The sequence below is a fragment of the Artibeus jamaicensis genome, unplaced genomic scaffold (genome assembly GCF_021234435.1).
Source record: "Artibeus jamaicensis isolate MK-2021 breed Jamaican fruit bat unplaced genomic scaffold, CSHL_Jam_final contig_1015, whole genome shotgun sequence".
In the NCBI taxonomy this organism is placed as follows: domain Eukaryota; kingdom Metazoa; phylum Chordata; class Mammalia; order Chiroptera; family Phyllostomidae; genus Artibeus; species Artibeus jamaicensis.
In genome coordinates this window covers 18,068,828-18,092,894 of record NW_026521194.1, presented here as the reverse complement: position 1 = coordinate 18,092,894, position 24,067 = coordinate 18,068,828, and the positions used below count along the sequence as shown (strand labels likewise).

At 46.9% G+C, this 24,067-nt stretch overlaps 1 long non-coding RNA gene and 1 other non-coding gene across 2 annotated transcripts; both read right to left on the bottom strand.

Moving 5' to 3' along the window:
- Positions 1–15,715: 15,715 nt before the first annotated feature.
- Positions 15,716–22,362, bottom strand: LOC128627026 (uncharacterized). Its single transcript, XR_008391109.1, has 3 exons — positions 22,249–22,362; positions 16,797–16,964; positions 15,716–16,448 (listed from the first exon to the last, which is right to left on the bottom strand). It is a non-coding gene; the product is annotated as an uncharacterized LOC128627026 (long non-coding RNA).
- Positions 22,363–22,828: 466 nt separating this feature from the next.
- On the bottom strand, positions 22,829–23,013 carry LOC119064391 (U2 spliceosomal RNA). The gene has a single exon (XR_005085390.2). It is a non-coding gene; the product is annotated as a U2 spliceosomal RNA (small nuclear RNA).
- Between the last annotated feature and the right edge of the window lie 1,054 nt (positions 23,014–24,067).

Sequence of the window (24,067 nt, the reverse complement as noted above, 5' to 3'; positions counted from 1 at the left end):
AGACTCAGCACCATTCCATGACAAATGCTTATCTCTTACACATGGTGAGGCTCACTGATTTCGTCTGGACTTGCTTATGTATTGGGGGTCCACCTGGGGGTTGGCTGGTCTAGACTGGAACACCCAGGCAGCCCCGGGGCCCTGCGTCTCTCCTCCAGCCGAGCCGGCCTGGCCACGTGCCCACGGCAGCAGCAGAGGAGTGAGCGAGAAAGCCTTTCCCACCATCGGGTTGTGTCACACTTGTTACCGTCACATTGGCCAACGCCAGATGACACGTCTGAGCCCAGAAACAGCTTGGAGAGCACCATGAAGTTCCACTTCTTGATGGGGTGCAGGGAGGGGTGACCTCGGGCCACCTTTTAATCCCCTACCACGCCTCCATAGTTGCTCAGATTACCTTACTTCTCTACAGGGGATTCCATTTCTTCTTTTTTAAATTTTTCTTTCTAATCTTCACCCCAAGATACGTTTACTGATTTTAGAGAGAGAGGAAGAGAGAGAGAGAGAGAAACATCAATGTGAGAAAAATATCAGTCAGTTGCCTCCAGTATGAGCCCTGACTGAGGATGGAACCCACAACCCAGGTATGTGCTGTGACGAGGAATGGAACCCACAACCTTTCGGTGCGCAGGACGACGCTCCAAGCCCCTGAGCCACCCGGCCAGGGCTCCGGTTCCTCTTCTGAGGCGCACCAGAAAATGTGTGTACGGCCCTTTCCACTTCGTTATTCTGAGAAGGTTGTCTCAGTATAACATGTCACGGATAATTTCATCCTGCTGAAGATGAAATAGTTAAATAGTATTTTAAGCAACATTTTGACATGTAGGGTGGGGTATGATTTTAGGTTTAGAGTACTCAAATCAAAACTTTTTGAAAGAGCGAGATAGAAAGCAGCACCGCTTGGGGTGTGTGTCTGTCCTCGGCGACCCCCGGGGTGGTCTGTCCCCCAGAACCGGGGGCTGGTTTAGGCAGAGGGAGGTATCCGGTCCGGCCTGTTTTGGAACGAACTCCAACTTGTGTGAGAAAGATAACACCACATCCTGAAAAGCGACAAGCTCCAGGGGAAGACAAAGACAAAAGAGCTATTGTACAGACACCCTGACAAATTAAAAAAAAGAAAAAAAACTAGATGGAGATTTAAACAGAAAATCTAGGACTAGGAGCTTGTGAGTTGTCAGGATAATTGAGAACAGGCAATTTCCTAAGTGATAATGAACTAATGTAGAAGAAATGTATTTTTTCAGCACTGGAAACAGGTTGTGCCAAAATATCAAATTTAGGGAGACCCCAGAGAGACGACGTGACGTGTGTTCTGAGAGTGGGAACCGCGCTGACCCCGCAAAGCCGAGAGCCGAGGGCGGCCATGGCCTCTGTTTCTGTGGTCCCCTCCCCCGGGTCAGTGAGAGCCTGCAGCACCTCCCAGTGGTCGTAACCAGCCTGCCCTTGCTGTCCAGAAGGGACCGTGGTGGCTTAATGCAGGCAAACCCTTGTCCAAGGTGTGGAGTTTTGTCGTAGGGAAGTGCCACCTCACTGCTCCTCCCTGAACCTCATGAGGCGTGACTCCCTCGGAGGCAGCCACGAGCCGACCCTATGACCTCAGGGAAAACCTGTGACTATTTCTCCATCTGTAGCACAGAGCCATTCAAGTTGTCCCACTGAGGGCAGGCTGTTTGGGCCAGCAATCCCTGCCTGGACACATCTACTCTGCATGCCCCCGGGTCAGATGTTATGCCAGCCACCAACTCACATCCCACAAGCACCAGGTCCCCAGACTCGACAAACGGCCGGGGACTGCCCACAAGGCAAGAGCCGGGCTGGAAGGGAAAGGGGGGACCAAGAGAGAATGTGATCAGGGTAGAGTATTGGGCTGTTTGGGAAGGATCTGGTGCCCTGCTGAGTCCCGGTCCCCAAGGCAAGGTGGGGTGATCCTTGCCCAGTCCCATGCAGCCCCTCACATGCTCTGTCAGGACAAGGCACACGGCCCTGGTCGGACATGGAACTCCACACTCAGCCCACAGAGTGTCTTCGAGATGCCCGTGAGCAGAAGCTGTCACACTTGTCACCAACACTAAGGGATCCAGGGAAACTCCTCTAGACCTGTGGAAACCGTGGCTATGTCAGCAAAGCGCTTGAAAAGAGGGCAAGAGAGAGACTCAAGCAAGTCTAGGGCTGGGAGATAAAGCAACCGTACACCATAAAATCTTTCCCATTGAATTAGGACACGGAGTTAAGCTTTCAGTAAGTTATCAGCTGATACACGCAGTTTGATTCCACACCTATATTTCTGAGTGAGATAATGAGGAAGTGAGGGTCTTGTCAAAAAAAACAAAAAACAAATAAAGTTGTACGATGCAATGTTCATTCTGTGCCATTCTTTGTCATCTAATTGATCAATAAACAGATTTTTAAAAGATAGGATTTAGAGAACACCCTTCAGCTGTGCCAGAAACTCACCCTAACCCATAGACGACCACGAACACAGAGAGGAACCAGAACCGGACCAGGGCGATGCCCGCAGCCCTGGCTCGGACTCCGATAGTGTCTGCCCCTCCTCTGCTCATGTCCTCTCCCGTTATCAGCTCTGCCTCTCAGCTCTTGCTCCGTGTGTTCTGGCTGCAGATGGACATTGAATTGAACATTACAAAATAGGCTACTTTTATACTAAAAGGAATTCAATAAAAGTGAAATACATAAAAGCTGGAGCTTATAGATTTTTATTATGATTCTTTTCAGCCAGGCTTTAAGAAATTCTCTGATATTGGGAGAAGTACAGGCAATGTATCTGGCAGGAGGAGAGAAGATGTCAGAATGCAAAGCTGGTGTGTCTATTTACACAAAGATACACCAAAACCCTGCCTGCCACAGGAACCAGGTTCAAGTTCAACCCTCCTCATGCCCACATGCTTTGGGACAACTTGTTCTCCGTCGGTCTTCTTGATGATTTTAGGTCCCGAGGAGGTGGTCCACATAAACAGCATCTTTCTATGAATCTTTCATGAAAGCACTTTTTTTCATAAACAGTGGTGATCTGATGTTCATAGAGATGGATGAGGGGCCCTGAGTATCAGACAGATGGCAATTGTGACAATAAATAACTGCAATGCTTTTCACTCCCTGACCTCAACAGTCCCAGGGTCTCAAAACACAGCAGACCCCTAGAGTTATTGAGAAGGAGGAGACCTTGGAAAAGATGTCTTATTCATCCTCCCAGCTTCTCACCCAGAGCTCAGACTAAGGAAAACCCTCTCACCAGCACCAGGCCCCTGAGAGCAGTGGGGCCGCTGTGTTCCCGCATGAACGTGGGTGCAGCCCAGGAGTTACTGGACACGCCTTCCCCGAAGAGAACAGAAGCTCCCAGACCCAAGGGCAGTAAACAGTACTCTACTGCACCCTCTCCACCCGGTGGAGAAGTGGAAGAGAAGCTGGCGGCACTGGGTGCTGCAGAAGGCAGCAGTGTGCAGCGCCCCAGCGGGACCCGGCCGGCCTGGCCACTCGCAGGAGAAGATGCCACAATGGCACAGACCCGTCATGCCATGCACAGCCCTGGCTGCCCTGCTCTTTCCTCAGTGACATGCTTCTTCGAACCCAAGCTTCTTACGTGTTGACTCCTCGGTCCGGGCTGTAACTCCAACGCGAAGAAGAGACGCCGCTCCCCTCGGCGGCGCCGTGGCATGTGGCGGGCGGGCGGGCAGCAGGGTGCGGTACTCGCAGCCTTGGACACAGACGGCGGGCTGCAGGCACCGAGTCTGGCTGCTGCAGGGGGACAGGACGGAGTCAGGGCAGAGAGGCCGCGAGGCTTCGCGTCTCTTCATTTCCCACCCCCAAGAATCGGTTTGAGGAGAATGGCCGGCAAACCAGTTGTAGAAGTGCTGATATTTCGTTTTTCCTCACTTCGCAGGGTTCCGGGCTCCCTCCCTCTTCGCCGGCTCCATAACCCTGAGGACTCCGGCCGAACCGCCCAGGGGTCTCGGTTTTCGGTCCCGGGATCTCCTCCTTCCCTCAGGGGACCTTCTCTGCTGAATCTTAATCTTCATTCCCTTTGAGAAGCATAACATCGTCTTTGGCTACAAAAGTAGAAACTGCTCTGCGCCCATCCTATCTTGAACAATTCCTGTTCTTAAGATCCAAATTAAAAAGAGAGATGTGTTTCCGTTCCTTCGGGCCTTCTTTATAATGCCCAGAATGAGCAACCTGAATTAAAGGCGTTTTAAAATTGGACAAATCGATTAATGTACTTTTTCCAATTTTAAGAAATGCCTTTTTTATGCTATCAGAAAATTGTCCTCGATTCAAGTGCCAGCAAGTAATAAAAATGAAGCACTTTTTATAAAGGTCCTGTTTATGGCTCAATTATCTTGTCCTAAGTATCGATACGGTCAGAAATAAATGCAAGCATCACCAAGACAAGATAGACTCTACTGTGCAAAGTGGTCCAAAAATACAGCTGCTCTCAAAGGCACACAGGTCTGCAGCTACTCTTCTCGCATCAGATGCAGGAACCTTCCGCAGAGAAAACCGAGGATCCTAACACGGCGGCGCTCTGCCATCTGGTGGCCAAAACTGAAATGACCCTGAGCGCTCTGCTGAGACTGAAAATAGATGTCCTACAAATCACAGTAACAGTGAGCAAAATGGTTGTCTCACACCCACGACCAATGGAGCAGTGAAAGTTAGGATCCTAAAATAATTTAATCATCATCCTCATCCTCATCACCATCGTCATCAAGTTTAAAGACTCTTTCTGTAAGCCTCACAAGTATGAATAAACTAAAGGCTCTTAAATCGCTTGCTTAGATGAGGCTGGTCAGCAAACAGATGTACAGGAAAACAGTGATCATTACGTGAACAAACCCCTTTGGTCGTATGTGTACACTGACCATCCACTTGTGCCATGCACGTCCCTGTCCGTGGTCAAATGGAGAAACTCGCAGCTCCTTTTGGTGATATGATTACAAGGTGGGAAAGGGGCTCCGGACACTCTGAGAGCCTCTGTGGATGTATTTAGATAGTTTGGGTCTGCCCGATTATTCCCCAGAGGCTGGTCCATGAAACAACAGTCCCAGGGACCACAGAGAGCACCAGGCTCAGAACTTGAAAGGCTGACATCACCTCCGTCACCCCCCCCCCCCCACCCCCACCACCTGTCCCTGCCTCACTTCTCACTCCGCCGTCCATGGAGATTCATAACGTCCTCTAGCATAGGAAGGCCTCGGAGCCCTGCAGCAGTCAAGTCCGCTCTGCTTAACTCAGGATCTCCTAAGTTCCTTGGACTTCTAAGTAGGGGTTGTTTGTTTTTTAGTTAGAGTTTTGTTCTTGGGTCTTTTTTTAAATTGTTGTTATTTTCAACATAACCCAGAGAATTTGAGGAACACAAGTCTACATGCAGGCTCAGCTCTGCTGCTCGCCGAGCAATATTTAGGAAAGTCACCAAGGCTCTATGTGCCTTGTTTTCCTCAGAGGTAAACCAAGACCCAGAACAAGGGAGAGAGAAAAATATATTACTTCAGCCATCTCTCAGCTCTGCCACGGTCTCCCCAGGGGCCGGCAACTTCCAACAATGTGTGCTCCCCACTACCCCAGGGCCCACATCTGCGACGCCCCCTCAAAACAGCCAGCTGGGTACACACGCTTGCTCTCTCCCCCTCCCTACACCCAGCTAGGCTGCGAAGGAATAATAAAGGGTATTAATGTATACGGAAACAACAGAACAGGAAACAGCCCAAGATATGAAAATTCTTAAAAACTGAATAGTTGGTGCAATAGCAACTGGCTTCACAGAATGGGTGATGTCACAACATGCAATGGGTTTGTTCTTCCCAACGACGGCCCCGTGGCCTCCCACCTTGAGCTCTTCTTTTTTTTAATTTTATTAAATTTATGGGGGTGACATAGGTTAATAAAATTATATAGGTTTCAAGTATACAGTTTTATAACACATCATCTGTACATGGCATTGTCTGTTCACCACCCAAAGTCGAGTCTCCTTCTGTCACCATATATCTGACCCCTTTACCCGTTTACACCTCCCCTCCACCCCTCTTCCCCTCTGGTAACTGTTATACCATTGTCTGTGCCTGTGAGTTTTTGTTTGTCACTTTCAGTTTCATTTCAGTGAAATTGTGTGGTTCTTACTCTTCTTACCACCCTTCCATCCAGAAGTGTACTCTAACTCACCTCCCTTTTAATCAGGATTGGTCTTAATGACTTTCTTGTGGCCAATGTATGTCATGAAGCTCTGCCTTGGTCCCTTGGAAAGCTCACACTCAGGACGTTCCTTTCCGAGCCGCCACGCTGTGAGGGAGCCTAAGCCATGTGAGGTGTCACTGTAGGCATTCTCTCCCCACACACCCAGAGAGCCCAGCCTTTGAGTCACGCCCCTTAGGTAACAGGAGAGTGAAGAAACCTTAGACAGAGAAGGGTTTTAGGGTCAGTCTGAAACAGCACTCTCATTCTGCTTTGTTTGATTCATAGCCATAATGCAATCATTTATTCTTCTGCCTTGCTAGCACATAATCTTCATAAGGTCAGAGGACTTTACCTTATTAACCATATATCCCCTTAAAGCCAAGACTGCTCTACCCAGCAAAGATGTCATTTAGAATGGAAGGGCAGATAAAGAGCTTCCCAGACAAGAAGAAACTAAAGGAATCCATCATCACCAAGCCATTATTATATGAAATGTTAAAGGGACTTACTTAAGAAAAAGAAAATCAAAACTATGAACAATAAAATGGCAAATCTATCAACAAATCTATCAACAATTGAATCTAAAAACAAACGAAGCAAACAAAAACAGAGACAGAATCATGGGTACGGAGAGTGTTTTGATGGTTGTCAGATGGGAGAAGTGTGGAGGTGGGTGAAGAGGTGAGGGGGTTAAGAAGTACAAATGGGTTGTTACAGAATAGCCAAGGGGATGTAAAGTGCAGTATAGGAAATGGAGCAGCCAGAGAACTTATGTGCAGGACCCATGGACCCAAACACTGGTGGGGGGAGGGCCTGAGGGAGGGGGGTGCTGGATGGAAAAGAGGAAAGGGAGAAAAATTGGGACAACGGTAATAGAATAATCAATAAAAAAATATATTTTTTAAATATTTGATTTATTTATCTTTATAGGGGGAGGGAAGGAGAGAGGGAGAGAAACATCAATGTATGGTTGCCTTTCATGCGTCCCCTGCTGGGAACTGGCCTGCAGGGAACTGGTCTGCAACCCAGGCATGTGCCCTGACTGGGAATCGAACCGCGATTGTCTGGTTTGCAGGCCCGCGCTCAATCCACTGAGCTACACCAGCCAGGACTAAAGATTTTTTTTTTTAAATTTATATCCCAAGACCTAGTACGATACCTGGCATGTCAAAGGCACTCGATAAATACTTGATGAGTAAGTAAATGAACCGAGCAATCACGGGGAAGAAAACAGGAAAAGCAATCAATGCAATACCAGAATAAAACTTCAGTGAGGTATCTCTTAGTACTGTCAGAGACGGTTCTAGCGTCCACGCAGAACTGGAGGTTAGTGGGGAGCGGGGCAGAGAGGAGTAAGCAGAGACCAGGAAAAGGGCTTCACAAAGTGCCAACCCAGTCCGTGAAATGAAAAAATTCAATACAGGACTTATTCGATAAAGCTAACAAAATCTTCCAGAAAACTGAGCCAAAAGAAAATGAGATGAAAAATGAAGATGGGGAGAATGAGGCGCAATCCAGGAAGGCGCGCATCCACGACAAGTTCCAGGAAATGAGAAAAGGGAAAGTGGAACATGGCTGGACCGTAAGTGGGGACCCCAGGAAGCCCTGTGTGCACGCAGCGGGGGACCACCCACCGACTGAGCGGACCACGAGCGTGGGGGGCTCCAGGTGACGCAGCACAGATGGGTTGGGTGGTTGGTTTGAGCATTTGGGAGAGCTATGGTAAAGGGTTTTTGAGAACTTTGTTGGGAAGGTCTGCTGTATTTAGAAAAATATATATGTGTGTGTAGTGGTAGATACATAGAAAACTGCAAAAATAAAAAATTAAGATAATTATTAGCTCCAGGAAAAACAAAACATAGAATTTAACCAAGCAGTAAAGAGAGGCGGCTACTGATTGAAGGCCCAGTTGCGACACCCCCGCGTGGGGACGGCGGGGAAGGGAAAGGCAGGCTGCAGCCGGGCTGGGCAAGGGAGCGAGGTGCTCAACGCCCAGGGTGCCAAGAGGTCGGGTCCAAAAAGGATAACGAATACCTAATAATGCGAGCATATTATTGAGCAATGCGGAGCAGATAAAAAAAGGAAACAATCATAAAATTCTAAACGGGGCCTCTGGGAAGTAGAATGGACAGCAGAGAGAAATGGAGCAGAAAAGTAATGTTTTCCGTTATGAGTTTTGACACTCATTAATTTTTCAATGAGGTACATGTATGTCTTCGATTTTTTTTTTAATAATGATAAATCCAAAAAGAAATAGACTGGAATGAGAAGGTGTGGTGGCGGTCGGCGTCGACATCCTGGGCATCGTTCTGCCTTCCCTCTCCTTTTTCACGGTTTTGCAAATTTTCTGGAATAAGAATGTAATAGGTTTGTAATGGAAAAGTTTCAATAAACATTTCTGAAGAACATTCTTACAAACATCTCTGTCAAAGCGGTGGTTCCGGAATGTTGAAATGAATTAAAAACGCAGGAGCCCAGGACTCACCCTCGCCCGCGCCCCTCGCTGTGGATGCTGGGACTCTCAGCTCCACAAGTGCGCAGAGCACTGCCCCGTCTGTAATTCGAACAAGACCAAGCCAGGACTCCTTTTCATTTCCTAAGTTATCCAGTTCACAGCACGTATACAACGGCTGGGGTGTTTAAATAGTGCCCTTCTAGGCTGCACTGATTTCCAACATGTGTGCGAGTGTGCCCTGGCCGGGCCTCTGCGTTGCCAGCGCCCTCAGCAGCCCGGTCGGAGCTGGGTGCCGTGGGGAGCCCTGCTCCGGGATCCTTGCCCAGCGCGGGGCTCTCCAGGCCAAGCCCTGGACCCTTCGGCTTGTACTAGGTCCAGTCCCTCCTTCTCCTTGGCCATCATCGGGGCGAGAGAGGCACAGGAGCTTTCCTAGAAAGCACGATTTGGTCGCAAAGCAGCAGCAGCTAGTAAATTTACCTGAAGAAAGGTTCACAAAGTGAAGCCAGTTCCCCTCGGAGTGGGAGACCAGCTCCCGAGAATGTTCAAGCATCGCTCCTCACCCTCCCCCAGGGAATGGCAGAGAGGGCTTCCCACCGCCAGAAGGTGGCTGGATTTTAAGGCTCTTCATAACCCTGCAGAGGCGGGTGCCTGGAGCAGTTTTGTCCTCCTCCACCCCTACCCTCACCCCTGCGCCCATCTCACTTCCAGGGACATTTTACAATATTTAGAGACATTTTTGTTTGTTTATAACAGGGGACTAGGAAGTGTTATGTCATTGGCATTGAGGGGGGAGAAACCAGGAATGCTACTAAAAATCCGACAATGCACAGCACCGGTCCCCTCACTTACACACACACTCCAGTAACATATTATCTGACTCAAAATGTTAATGGTGCCCACACCACGCACGAACTGCATGCCATAACCTGTGATCCAATCACTCAAATGAGATAAAAAGATTAGCTGTCCTCTTCTTTTACCATAATGAAGATCTGTTATCTATAAATACTCAGCTTGCCAGAATGTGTCCCAGGCCTCGTGCAGAAGCCGGGACCATTTATAGACAGGTGCATTTGCAAGAACACCAGTCAACCCTTCCCAAATAAGATCAAAACACACAGTATTGCCACCTCTACTTGGCAGGCGCAGATGTAATGTTACAGAAGATGCGTTGCACAATATGCTTTTTTTAAAAGTCTTATTACCCAGTGGAAGCAGGAGACAGTAAAAAATAAAATCTATATACAAAGCTAGTGAGAAAAACAATTTGACGAGAGATGTCCAATGCTAAAAATAAAGTCAGGGGGTTTAGTTTTTTAGTACCGAAGAGACTATAAGACGCTGTGAGGCAAGTTCAAGGCATCAGCATGACATTGTTGGAATAATGGATGTTCTGTATGAGGGTGACATCGTACCAGAAACAAAAGCCCTGGTGATGTGTTAGGATGAGGTGTTTCGTTAGGTTTTATTCCTGGGCCCGTATGGTAAAACCAACAGCTCAGAAGATGGCTGCCACTGAAAAGACAGTTCATTATTCATAGTTCTCTGGAGGAAGGGGCATGCCGTGCCACACTGGGCCACCTGGGACAGCATCAGGGTCGCTTACGCGGCAAAAGATGGCGTGGGCGAGAGTCATTATTTCCGTTCACGTGGTAAGGATGGGCAAGTCAGGGCAAGCAGGCTAGGCAGGTTCGGGATTGGCTAGTTTGACTAGTTTCAGCTGACTCCGGGCGTAGGGGGTGTCCCTAGCTGTCTGGTACCTGTGTGCAGGGTGATCAGGGCAAGAGGATAGTGGTCCAGGGTGTGAGAGCCCCATAGAAGAGGTGGTGTAGCTTGGGACTTCGGGTGGGTTGGTCTGCATTTGAAAAACACACTAGACAATGAGTCATTTACTATTTTTAGGAATTGACTAACTGTGGCAGGGACAGTCCCTTCAGCAAGGCCTCTGTTGAAAAAACATCAGAATCCCGAAAATAAAAGACATAATTAATACACAAAGTGAGTGTCAGGTGAGTAACAAAACATGTGAAATAGTAAACTTGTTCTCACTGAGGGTGCAGGGCACGTGAAAAAGCGAGACTGGAACACGTCCAAGAAAAGCGAATGGAGCTGGCAGAGTGGTGTTGCGTTCACATGGCTGGGTCTGACCGTGGGCGGACAGAACCAGACACCTGAGCCCATCAGTGGATGAACAGACAAACAGAACGCGGTACATCCACACGGTGGAACATCATTCATCAATGAAAAGGGATGGAAAACTGACACATGCCACACTGCAGATGAACCTTAAAAACAGCACATTACATGAAAAAGGCTAGACAAAATGGTCACATATGTGTGTGATTCCATTTATAGGACATGTCTAGACTAGAAGGATCTATAGAAACAAACAAAAAAATTGATGGCCACCAGGGGCTGAGGGGAGGGGGAAATGGGGAGTGATGGCTGATGGGTACAAAGTTTCTTTTGGGGGTGATGAAGATGTTCTAAATCTAGGGAGTGGTGGTGGTTGGACAAGTATATAAATGCACTAAAAAAATTGAACTGTACATTATAAAGGGTGAACTTTGTGGCATTGAATTATATCTCAATGAATCTGTCATAAAAAAAAAACAACAAATAATTACAACACCCAGGCCAAGCAAGGGCCCCCGAAGGCACAGAGTGATGAGTTCATTGAGAGACTGGACCAGAAGGCAGGGCTCAGGGCTGGCCCTCAGCTAAGGGGAAGGGAAGGGAAGGGCGAGGCCTGCCCTCAGAGTACCTCCCACACTGTTGAAGACATTGAGAGTTGAAGGCTTTGATAGTCAAGAGCCTCTATCAACATACAAATACTCCTGGGAGAGTTATAAAACAGCAATCTCCCAAAGGTGGAAGAAAAACTTGCAGAAGCTGCTGACCGCCTGCGTCCAAATGTGTTAGCACAGGTACATGCAAAAACTGCTGTGAGACTCAGCTCAGCCCTATGTGTGTGCACACTCTGTGTGTGTGTGTGTGTGTGTGTGTGTGTGTGTGTGTGTGTGTGTGCATAGGAGGAAGGGTGTGGGCTGCGCCTGACTCCAAACAGGCTGACCGCAGGTAAGAGCAGGTGAAGGGAGAAAGGATGTCCTAACCGGGGACTGAGGGAGGAGGGCACGAAGTGTGGGAGCCCCAGGGCTTTTTAGGGAGACCCAGGAGGTGAAGGTAGACAGTAGCAGAGACAAGCTTCACAGCCCATGCTGACATCCCAAGTCTCTTTTTGCACCACAGCACTGCCTGAGGTGATAGGCAGATACCCACTCCAGGATGAAACAAAGGTACAGATTATAAAAGATGTCAAGCAGGTTCACCATAGAGCAGGACAGGTTGTAAAAGAAATCAGCAGGCACAGCATCACAAGCCAAGAGGTGTGCCAGGGTCCAGGCAGCCTCACGCCCAGGAAGAGGAGGGTACTGAGGACCAAGCATGGGCCGTGAGCAGCAAGGTGAGTACAGCGGCACTGCCAGCAGTTCGGTTCTGCACAAACTGAACACAGGTAATGGAAGTACTGCGGCCAGCCCTCACCTGCCTCAGTAGGAGGATTTGCACTACACAGTCTGTTGGTGATCAGGGACTGCCATTCCTACCTGTGTCAGTAAACATTCCTGAGGGTTGTAGGGGAGGAAAAAGAATTCCACCTCTGCCTTTCTAGGTTCTTGGTGGATACCCACCCCTCCCCCATAATAAAAGGCAGATTAACAAGAGAAAAACCAGCAGAAGTTTAATAACATGTAGACCTCCTATATACATGGTTGAGACCCAAGAAAACTGAGTAACTCCCCAAAGAACGCAGCCATTCCTTTAAATATCACCTCCAGCTAAAGACAAAAGAAGATATTGGAGTATGGGGGGGGCAGTTATGGGAGGTTATTGGGAAAAGCAATGTAAACAAGGGTGATACTTGTTACGCAGGTTTAAGTCTGTGCCTTCTCCATTGATAAGAGTTTCTAGACATCTGGTCACCCTCCTCTTTCTGGTAGAAAGGGTTAGATACCCTGCCCTATAAAGGCAGTTTTCCCTTATAAATGTACAAGAGACTAACTTCCACTCAGTTTTCAGAACTTGTCTTATGTCTGCTCTTTCTTAAAATAATAAACCTAAAATAATCCTTACGCCAAAGAGACATATTTTAGGGTAGCAAATTCTGTTCCTCTTCAGGGTCTACCTGCTGCAGGCACTGAGCACATGGGGAGACCAAGACGTGGTCCCTGAACGGAGCAGGGAGATGGTTCCACCCTCATTTGGAAAGGAAGCAGAGGAATCTCCTCCGATCCCTGCCACAGAATGGCATTCTTCTTTTAGACTTAGTGGGGCAGCATTAATTCAGAGAACCGGGCTGTGGACTGAGCATAACAGTGTCACCACCTCCTATTGGGGGAGCAGATATTACCCCACAGGCCTGGAGAACCGGTGTGCAAGAAGGGCAAAGGAAGGCACATCTGGAGAAGCAGCTGTTGGGAAACACAGGAAAGTCACCCTGTATCCATGGCTCTCAACCTTGAGCGAGCCCACGAGGAACAATCGCTGGCCCCAGCCTAGCACCTCCCCTTCAGTGGGTCTGGGGTGAAGCCCAAGTGTCGGCATTTCTAACAAGTCCCCAGTGACACTGACGCAGAGGCTGCCAATTCCACAGCCAGATCTTAAGAGCCACCGTACAATTGTCCACTGATCTTATATCCTGCAACCTTGCTGAACTTACTAATTTTAACAGCTTTTTTATAGATTTCATTGGTTTTCTTCTAGGTAATCATGTTATGAAAACAGTTTTACTTCTGAAAATAAGAGCCATCGTCCTAGATAAACTATCTCACCTGTTTTCGCAGCTCACCTCAGCAGATGGGTGACATGAAAACATACACACAGAGGGCTGAGAGGAAGGGCCCAGGACCAAAGAGGCTGGCTGGGGAGAAACGTGGGGAGAGATTCCACTGACAAACACAAATAGTTGAGTTATAATAGCAGCTAATTGATATATTATGCCCTTCCTATGTGCTAAATGCTATATGATAATCTCATTTAAACCACACATCAACCCTTTTGAAGTGGTGCTATTTGTATCCTTTATTTATACATAGGGAGGATAAGTAACTAGGTGATGCCAAGATTCAAGTTCAGCTCAAGTTCCCACACCCTTAACCACTGCGCCCCACTGCAGGCAAAGGAAGCCAAAGCAACACCGGGAACAGGGAAGCTAGAATCTTCTCTCCCTTGTGAATCTCCCTGCCAGGCCAGTCTTCTGGGGAGAGAAGTAGATAAAAAAGGAAGTCATTTTGCTACCAAAATGAAGTGCCACAAATTTGGTTGCTTAAACAACAGAAGTGTATTGTTTCCCAGTTCTAGAGAATAGAAGTCCAAGGTCAAGGTATTGTCAGGGTTTGTTTCTTTTGTTGGCCATTAGAAAAAATTAGTTTCGAGCCTCTTGCCAAGCTTCTGGTTGTTTACTGGAAACCTGTGGCATTCCTTTGGCGAAGAGACACATTCCTTGATCTCTGTCTTCATGTTCATGGGACATTCTCACAATGTGCATGTCTCTCTCCAAATTTCCCCTTTTTAAAGGGAAGTAGTCATATTAGATAGGAGCCCACCCCCTCCAGGGCCCACCTTACTCGAGTCCTATTGACTTTGGAGCCTATCTTAACTAATTCCATCTGCACTGACTCTGATTTCAGATAAGGCCACATTCCAAGATACTCAGGGTTTGGACTTCAACATTTGAATTTGATAAAGGGCTCAATTCAATTCATAAGAGGAAGCACAAATCTTTCTGAACCAAACCCAAATCTCTAGATCCTAAAGACATCTAACATACTTCCTTGGACAGGGCCAACCTGCCATACTCAATACACTAAACAAGAAGTTCCCCTGTATCCAGGACTTTAGAAACTATCACCCCCGATATATTGGGTTGACCAAAAAGTCTGTATGGCTTTTGTCTGTAAAATACAGACACATTTTTCAATTTCACCAATAACTATTGATTTGGATATTTTGAGTATGTTGGCTAGCTCCCGTGTGACATAATGTTGATCGTTCTCAATTAATGTCTCGATTTGAGCACGATCAACTCCAACCGGTCTACACAACCATGGAGCACCATCCAGCAAGAAATCTCCAGCACAAAACTTCACACCATTTTTGACATGTCTGATCAGTCACAACACCTTCTCCATACAACTGCATAAATTGGTTTTTTCTTACATTTCATTTGCATTTTTACCTTTCTTGAAATAATAAAGCACAATATGCCAAAAATGTTGTGTATTTTCTTCCATCTTCAATATTAAAATATCAATACAATTCACCAATGTTGATAAGTTTTTTAAATGCGTGCTAATATGACAGCTGTCACAATACAACCTAACAAAATCGTTTCCAATGAAGTGAAAGACAACTGAGTGCCACTGGAGCCTTCTTACAGGAAAAACCAAATGAACTTTTTGGCCAAACCAATATAACAACAAGAAAAAAAGTAGGAGTATGTTAAGGGAATTTTACAATGAGAAGTCTTTTTTTTCCTAACACTTAAACTTTAATGTTTCTCTTTCAGATGTATCTACCATCCAACTATAAGGTAGAAATGCAGCAATGCATGTGAAAATGATCTTTTGGTACCTGCCACTTGCCAGGGTGTAAATCTCTTCTCTTTGAACAGCATTCGAATGAAAAGCTGCTTTCATTATTGGAGAGCTAGGAATTAGAGACGATGGATGTGAAGATTTCTCTGAACAAAGGTCTAAGAAGTAAAACAGAGAGCTGATGCTCTGTATCAAACTGCCTGAGAAAGACATAGTAACCTACGGATTCAATTATTAGAGATATTCTCCCTTCCTTCCACCACTCTGTGCAGGATGGGCCAAATGGAGAAAAACGCGATATCTGAATTCTGTGAGACATTCATGTGACCAGGGATGGGAGGGACAACCTTCCTTTGGGCACTGAATGCAGTATCTTAATTAGTTGCACAGAGAACAGTGAGGAGGTTCTTGAGAATGCCAATTCACATCCAATGCAGAAATTCAATTTGGTTTAATGTATATCATCCTTGTTTAGAGAGGGGAAGACAAAAAGACTTGGATCCCAGCCTTTGCCGTGAATACCTCATTCATTCTTTTCTTTATGCACTGTTTATTGGAGTCTGAGGGTGTGCCAGACATTGTGAAAGCAACGAGTGAGAAAGTCAGATTTAACCAGCTCCTCCTCTCCTGGGGCTCTGCGACCTTCAACAAGTACTTTTCTTCATGCATTCGTTTCTTGGCCAGGATAAAAATAGAAAATTGAATTTCCCCAAGGAATTCAATTCATTCCAACAAACATCTACCCGGCCCTTTGTTTGGTGCCAGACAGTGTGCTCAGGGACAGCAGTCTAGCGAAGAAGAAAGGGGCTGGGAGCTGTGATGAGTTAGATGAGCCCCCCCCTCGGAGAACCAGACGTAGGGCGGGAAGGGCACACGTGTAGGTGACTGAGATCAGGGCACGACAGAGAGGCACAGGGCACTGAGCAAAGAAGGGGCTTCGTCTGGGTGCTGAGGGAGAGCAGGTCAAGTCCCCGGGAAAGTGATCCGCACCCTTTATGCTGGGCCTCAGACGAAGGGGTGCTTCCTCTGGTAAAGAAGTGAGGAAGGGCAGTCCCGCGCCAAGTTGGGGAGAAAGGCCCGCAACTAACACAGCGCTGCTCAGGTTAGTCCCCAAGGCCTTCCATCTGTGCTCAGGAACTCAGACGTGCAGCGCAGAGGGCGTGGGCAACAGCTGGGCTCCAGGAGCCACCAGAGGAGTTCAGAGAAGGCAATACCTGGAAGTTAAAATAGTGATGTGGGCAGGGATGGTGAGAAAGAGCATGTCGCCTACAGGGGACAGCCCCTGCTCAGCGGGGCCCAGTTGCGGCCTTGCGGGAGAGTTGGAGCGGCCAGAGGTGGGAATTTTTCAGCGAGGCTACTACATATACATATTAATGGGGAGCCAAGTGAGCTGCACCAAAATGTGCTGCTGTGGCGTGTGGATTATTCTGAGCTGAAGGCAACCAAGACTCGGCAGACTCAAGAAAAACTTTTCTCTCTCCCTTAGTTGCCTAAAAGGATTTAGAAGGGCTGGGCAAAAGGAGATCTGTTACCAAGGATAGCTGATTATCTGAACAACTTACCTGCAGGGCCGGGCAAACCTCCAGTTACCGAAGATCTGCTCTCACTGTGCCATGACTCACTCTCCGCACTTTGAAGACTCAGACCCTGGTGTCCTTCCTTCCTCAGCTCGGGATGGCATATAAGTTTCAATCGCCCGACTGCCCTTGAGTACCATCTCTTTGGGGGTCCTGTTCATACGAAATTAAATTTGTTTTTCTTGTATTAATCTGACTTATATCAATTTATTTATGAGCCCTGCCCTCACCACCCCCCCAAAAAAACCTTAGAAGGGGAGAAGAGAACATTTTCCCACCCCTTTAACCTATACACACATACATTATATATATATTTTTTTCTCAATGTTGAATGTCCTTAACACATTGTGCTGGGCAAATAAAACACATCCGTGCCCGTGGACTGTGGGGGCAACTTCTCCTCGAGTCCCCCTGGTGCCACGGACACACGTGAATGAGTAAATATGGCTGAGACATGATGAGATCTGTTTGGGGAGGAGGAGTGGGCTGTGGCCAGTTTCTCAGGGGGACAGAGGCCAGCAGTGGCCAGTTTCTCTGAGGAGAAAAAGGCCCTGAGCGCCCTCTTCCATAGCCTTTTATTGGGTTGTAATATACAGAAATACAGGGCGGCAAGGATCAAACAGTAGATAACATTACAAAGAAATCTGAGGGCTTCAGAGTCTGAGTCAGTGTCAGGAAGGGAGTTGCAGAAACTTTGGGAGACATACTCATTTCCTCTCGGACGCTTATCATATGAATGAAAGCACTCTTAGCAGAGCAGATTTCACAGGTTTATCAGGAAGTCTTTGTAATGCCAGATTTTCCCCCAGGACATGCTCTAGCAAGACAAGGAACTGCACCTCTCCCCAACAGGTATTCAGGCTTAATAGGATTAGAGCCAGGAAGTACTTCTCCCAGAGGACATGGGACTCAGGCTTTGACAAAGCCAGGGGGGCGAGAGTCCATTGCTCTTTGTTGCAGCCCACCCCCCAAGTCCTTCCATGAAGGCCTCCCAGGTGATTGAGTCTGGCTTAGGTTGCCCCCCGCTGTGAGGGGTCTTACCCGTCATTGACTTCCGACCAAGCTCTGGGGGCAGGGAGAGGAACTGAAGCAGTGTTTGCTACCAGAGACAGGCTTTGTCTCCTGCGGCTGGCATTCCAAAGGTCGTCTCTCACCCTTAGCCACAAGGGGTAGAGATACAATTCCTAGAACCAGGCAGAGCAGTCTACAACAGTGGACCAACTTCAGACAGATCTGCAGGCTGCCTCGGTGTGTGTGTCAGGAAGAAACTGAGGCTGCAAGAGGAAGGTAACTTGTGCAGGCCACAACTAGGAAGTGTGGAGGCTGGGGCTCAACTCTTGGGCGTTGGACCCCAAAGTTAGGCTTGTTGAGGGCTGGGGGAAAAAAGGAAAGTCACTCTAGTTATGGAGCTGGAAGTTGTGGAGGAGTGAGGCAAGAAGCTGTGAAGGCACAAACAGGGAAAAGAGTTGGCAATCTTGGGATCAGAAAATCTGGCAGAAGAATATTTTTAGATGATTAAGAAATACACGCATGCACTCACATATGAATGGTGGCCAGAGGCAGTGGCAACGGCGAAAATACTACATCTTTGCTATTGAAAGAGACCGAGGACCCGAAAAGGAATCCTTGGAATCATCACAACTGCGAACACTAAATTCTAGCAGGTCACTACTCAATAGCAGCTACAAATACTAAAATGAAAATTTACTACCAGTTAAAGAGAAACACCAACCTGACTAAACCTAAAAAACAAAAAAGAAACTGAATTCTGGACCTTCCACACCTAGCCTGTCCTTCAAATCATAATTTCTTCCCATTAATAATTGAAACAACAACCTCCAGGCATATTAAAGAACCTAGAAGTGTAGCCCGGCCCTGTGGGGTCCCACGGGTGAACATTCACAGAGGTGAGAGTAGACAGCAGCCTCCCCTGGTCTCCAGAGAGAACCCAGGGCCCCGCAAAGGTGAAACGACAAACGCACGCCCACCTGAGAGAAAGTAAAACAGATACTTAGATCTAATGTAATCTTTCGATTACTTTCCTTTTCGCTAAAGCCATTTCCATTGGACTACCGAATGACAGCTATTCTTGGATTACACCATAAAAGAATTTTTGGATTGAAAATGTGTATTCTTTTCAAGAATAGGGGGAAAGCCACCTATTTAGATGCCGGGCAGAAAGCCATTAAGGCTAAAGACACAGCAGGGTGTGCCGTCTTGGGCATGAATGGAAGCTTGTCTTGGTCAAGCCTTCCCCGCAGTTCTTCACTGGGCACCCTCAGTGACTCAGGGCAAATGGAGCTCTGAGGGTTCTCAGGGGAAGATTCACAAAAGCCACAAAGCTAATCTCTTTACTCAGACTGATAAACATCAGGTAGTAAGGGGTTTCGTTGAAGGGATTCATAGGAAATAAAAGAGAAAACAACTTCATCTTCAGTATTTGTGAAAGGCGAGGCCTAAAAATCTTCCAGGGCGCCCTAGGCGACAACCCAACTTCCCTCTACAGGTGTCTTCCTCTTCGATAAATAGTCGCTTCAAAGCCTGCTCTGCGTGAAGTTAAAAAGCAGCAACCTTTCATTCAGAGCAGTTCTCTGGAGGGGAGAAGAAGGAGGGGTGAGAAAGAATGGAGCTCTGGACGGGGAGGAGAAAATAAAGCGAGGCTGGCCGGTGACCCACCGCTCCCAAGCTCTCCCCACCCGGGCTCACCGTGTCCAGGGGGTGTTCTTTCCCCCCAGTCTCATGAAGACTGTCTTTCTACTTGACATCTACTTTTAAAGGCCCGCCACCCCCACCCCCTGCATGCTCAGGTCCAAAAGTTCATTCAGTTCACTTTCCGAATACCTTTGTGGCACATCTGCTCCAGCACCTGCATCAGGTGCGAGCACCCAGGCTGGGAACACCCAGGCTGTGAACACGCCCAAACTTACTAAGTATTGGGTTGGCCAAAAAGTTCATTTAGTTTTTTTCCTTATGATGGCTGCAGTAGCACTTAGTTGTCTTTAATTTCATTTGAAACAATTTTGTTAGATTGTGTGTGACAGCTGTCCTATCAGTGTGCATTTTAAAAAACTTATCAGCCCGGGCTGGTGTGGCTCAGTGGATTGAGCACAGGCCTATGAACCAAAGGTTCACCAGTTCGATTCCCAGTCAGGGCACTTGCCTGGGTTGTAGGCCAGGTCCGCAGCATGGGGCAGATGAGAGGCAACCACACATTGATGCTTCTCTCCCTCCCTTTCTCCTCCCCTTTTCCTCCTCTCTAAAAATAAAGAATTTTTTTAACTTATCAAAATTAGTGAATTTTTGTATAGCCATTTTAATATTAAAGATGGAAGAAGATGTGCAACATTTTCAGCATATTTGGTTTATTATTTCAAGAAAGGTAAAAATGCAACTGAAACTAAAAAAAAAAGATTTGTGCAGAGTATAGAGAAGGTGCTGTGACTGATCAAATGTGTCAAAAGTGGTTTGCGAAGTTTCTTGGTACTATTAACATTTTGGCCAAATAGTTCTTTTCTGTGATGCTGTCTTACTCATTGGAAGATGTTTAGCAGCACCTCTGGCCTCTACCCACTAGAAGCCAATAGCAGGAGAGAGCCAACATACTCAAAATATCCAAATCAATAAAGTTACTGGTAAAAATGAAAAATGTGTCTTTTATTTTGCAGGAAAAAACGTAAGAGACATTTTGGCTACTTCAATACTAAGGGGTAAAAAAGGTTCGTGCGATGGATGGGGCAGAGGAAGGAAAAACACCGACTACCAGACAGAGAGAGACAGGATGTCCAGGGGCGGGCAGCTGGTTCCCCCCAGCACTGCTGGCCTCACAAGCCATGAGGGAGCTGGGGCACGTGCACAGACTCGATCCACCTGGACTCACAAGAGGCTCAATATTCCTAACTCTGTGTTTCCTGTTTTCTTTCTGCCCAATGGCTTGTATGTGTGTGTGTGAGAGAGAGAGAGACCCCAAAAAGGTCCTGTCAGGAAACAAGTGAAGGGCAGAACAAGGCATCATACACAGATAAGTATAAATGAAATGGGAATTTGTATCCTTCAAACATGTATTTCTAAATTATATTATAAAGAAATGAGTAGGAGATATAGTGCAAATATTCACATTCATTGCAGCCTCCCTGGGCATGAACAAGCCTGGGTTAGCTCTCTGCTTGGTGCTTGCTACTCACTCCTCCACTAGCTCTCTGCTTCTTTTTTACATGTGTATTTATTTTCTTCAGGAAAATCATATTTCTTTTCACAGCCAACTATCCATGTTTCTTCCTTCTTCCTCAGGTCTACTAATTCTTTTTTCCAAATATTGGAAAAGATCTTTATCAAGAAAATAATTAGATTTGTTTATTGAATGAAAAATACCTATTTTCCAAGTGTAAAACAAAGTATCATTATGGAAACTGTCATTTGGGGACAAATAGGATTATCCAGTCAAGATCCGTGCAGCATCCCCTCTGCTGCGGTTTACTGCACAGAGAGACACAAACTCTGCCGTGACATCACACTAACTGAAAATTTTTCTGGGAAGATACTTTCCTGTTCTGAAAGGATTGTGACAAACAGCATTTTAAAGGTAAAGCTGAACTGCACTGTAGGTCAAAACCAGTTAAACATCCACGATTCAGTAAGACTACATGTAATGCAGAGGAAAGTGTTACTACTTTTCTACTTAGTTCCAATGAAAACTCTACTCAAACTGTATACTCCAAATGGTGACTCTCAGGCCACACGGATTATGTCTCAGTGTGACGAACTGAATATTTGTATTCCCCCGAAGTTCACATGTGGAAATCCTCCCCTCAGTGTGGTCTCTCTCTCTTTTTTTCGAAGACTTTATTTATTTGTTTTTTAGAGAGGGAGGAAAAGAAACATCAATGTGTGAGAGAAACATTGATCAGTTGCCTCTCACATGCTCCCAAACGGGGACCTGGCCTGCAACCCAGGCATGCACCCTGACTGGGAATTGAACCAGCGACCTTTCTGTTTGTGGGATAACACCCAACCCACTGAGCCACACCAGTCAGGGCTCAATGTGGCCTTTCGGAGGTAATACGACTACATGAGGCCATGAGGGTGGCATCCTTATGAGTGAGATCGGTGCCCTAATGGAGTAAAGAGAGAACTTGCTTCCCCTCTCTGTTCTCTGCCATGTGCAGATACAAAGAGAAGGAGCTGGTCTGCAAGAAGGCCTTGACCAGAACCCAGAACTCAACCTTGCTAGTGCCCTGCTCTCCGACCTCCAGCCTCCAGGACTGTGAGAAAATTTCATGTTTACAAGCCATCCAGTGTATCGTGCTTTGGTGAATGGCTAAAACATTCACTAAAGCTGTTACAAATTCTACTTGCATCATGTATCCATGACTATTTTCAAAGCACCAACCCATAATTTATAGGTGGCAGAGCTTACTGTGGTTCCATGAAGCTGACTCACCCAGAGGAGGGGCAGGAACCAGGGAAAAGCTCGACTTGCCCCTCTTGGCTCAGTCCCCTAGTCCACAAGTCTTGGGGTATCAAAGGGCCCCATGATCTCCTAGATGGGAGGAGATAATTAAACCAAGGCCACAGAAGTTTGTAGAAAAAGAGCCAGAAACTAAAGTCCATGGTCTCAACTGATTCTTCCTCTGCGGTAAGTTAACCATTAACCCATGGCCAAACAAGGACTTTGTCTTTTTTTCCGACACTTCCCTCTTCAGCTGAGACACAGCTGCTTCTCTGGCCCCCTCCCAGCTTGTGTGTTAACTATATCAGACAACAGCCTCCCTGTGGCAATCTAGCCAACCCCAGCGGCCCATGCTGGGAGAGAAAAAATGATGCAGCATGGCAGGTACCGCATGAAAGCCTTCTGCGCACAGTCCACCACACGGCCGCGTGGGCCATGCTGAGTGAATACAGCCCCGGCAACACCTGATCCACTAAAGCCACAGGAAACCCTCTAAGGGGCTTCTCAAACTTGAACTCTCACCGGATCTGATTCAAAGGCAGATTCCAATCTTTAGGTCTGGGGTGAGCTCTTAGGAAATCGTGATGCTGCTGGTGCAGGGACCACACTTTAAGGAACGAGGTTCTAGAAGAACCTTGCTGTTCAACAGAAATGTTGAGATACACACATACGTGCTTTCACATTTGCTGGTAACTACATTTGAACTGATGGGAACAGATACTACACTTGATCTTCACCAAAAGGCCAAGAAGCAATGCTGGTAGCTACATTTAAAAAGTCAAAAAACACTGATAAAATGAATGTTGAGAATACATTTGTATTTAAGTCAGTCATTCACAATATCATTTCAATGTGTAATTAATATAGGGATTTAGACTTCTGGCCAAGATGGAAGCGTAGGTGGAAACACTGTATGTACCTCCTCGCACAACCAAGTTTAAGGACAAAACAAAGATTAAGAAACAAATACACAACCAAAACAGACAGAAATTGAACTATACCAAAGTCTGACAATAACAAACTATTCAATTAGACCGGTAAGAGGGGCAGAGTCGGCGGCCGGTGGAAAGGGGTCAAGGCAGGAAAAAGTGGTGGCTGCTGGACCAACCCAGGCGCACAGGCAGCGGTTGGCAGATCCCAGGCCTGTGGTGGTAACAGGCAGACCCAGTGAGGGTGCAAGGCGGCTGGCTGACCGCAGTCACACATTCACACGCAAATAAACCAGGCAAAAAAATAAGCAGTGAGACCACATAACCAGGTCCCCAGCGATGGGAATTAAAGCCTAAAAGCACTGATTGGAAAAACTTTCAGGGGTTGAGGTGCCGGGAGAGGCTTCCAGCCTCACAGGAGAGTTAGTTGGAGAGACCCAGAGAGTCCTAGAATGTGCACAAGCCCACCCACCCTGGAACCAGCACCAGAAGGGCCCAATTTGCTTATGGAAAGTGGCAGAGGGGACTGAAATTCAAGAGAGAACAAAACAAATGCCATTGCTCCCTCTCTGACCCTGCCCCCAGTCACAACCCAGCAACTGGGTTGACCCACCCTGGTAAACACCTAAGGCTCCACCCCTCATACATAACAGACATGAACAGACCAAAACATTATGGCTCAAGAACAGCTCAAAGCCCCAGAGCAATACTTCTAAGCGACCAAGAGATAGCCAACCTATCAGATGCACAGTTCAAAACACTGGCGATCAGGATGCTCACAGAACTGGTTGATTTTAGTTGCAAATTAGATTTAAAAAAATGAAGGCTACACTAAGTGAAATGAAGAAAAATGCACAGGGAACCAATAGTGATGGAAACAA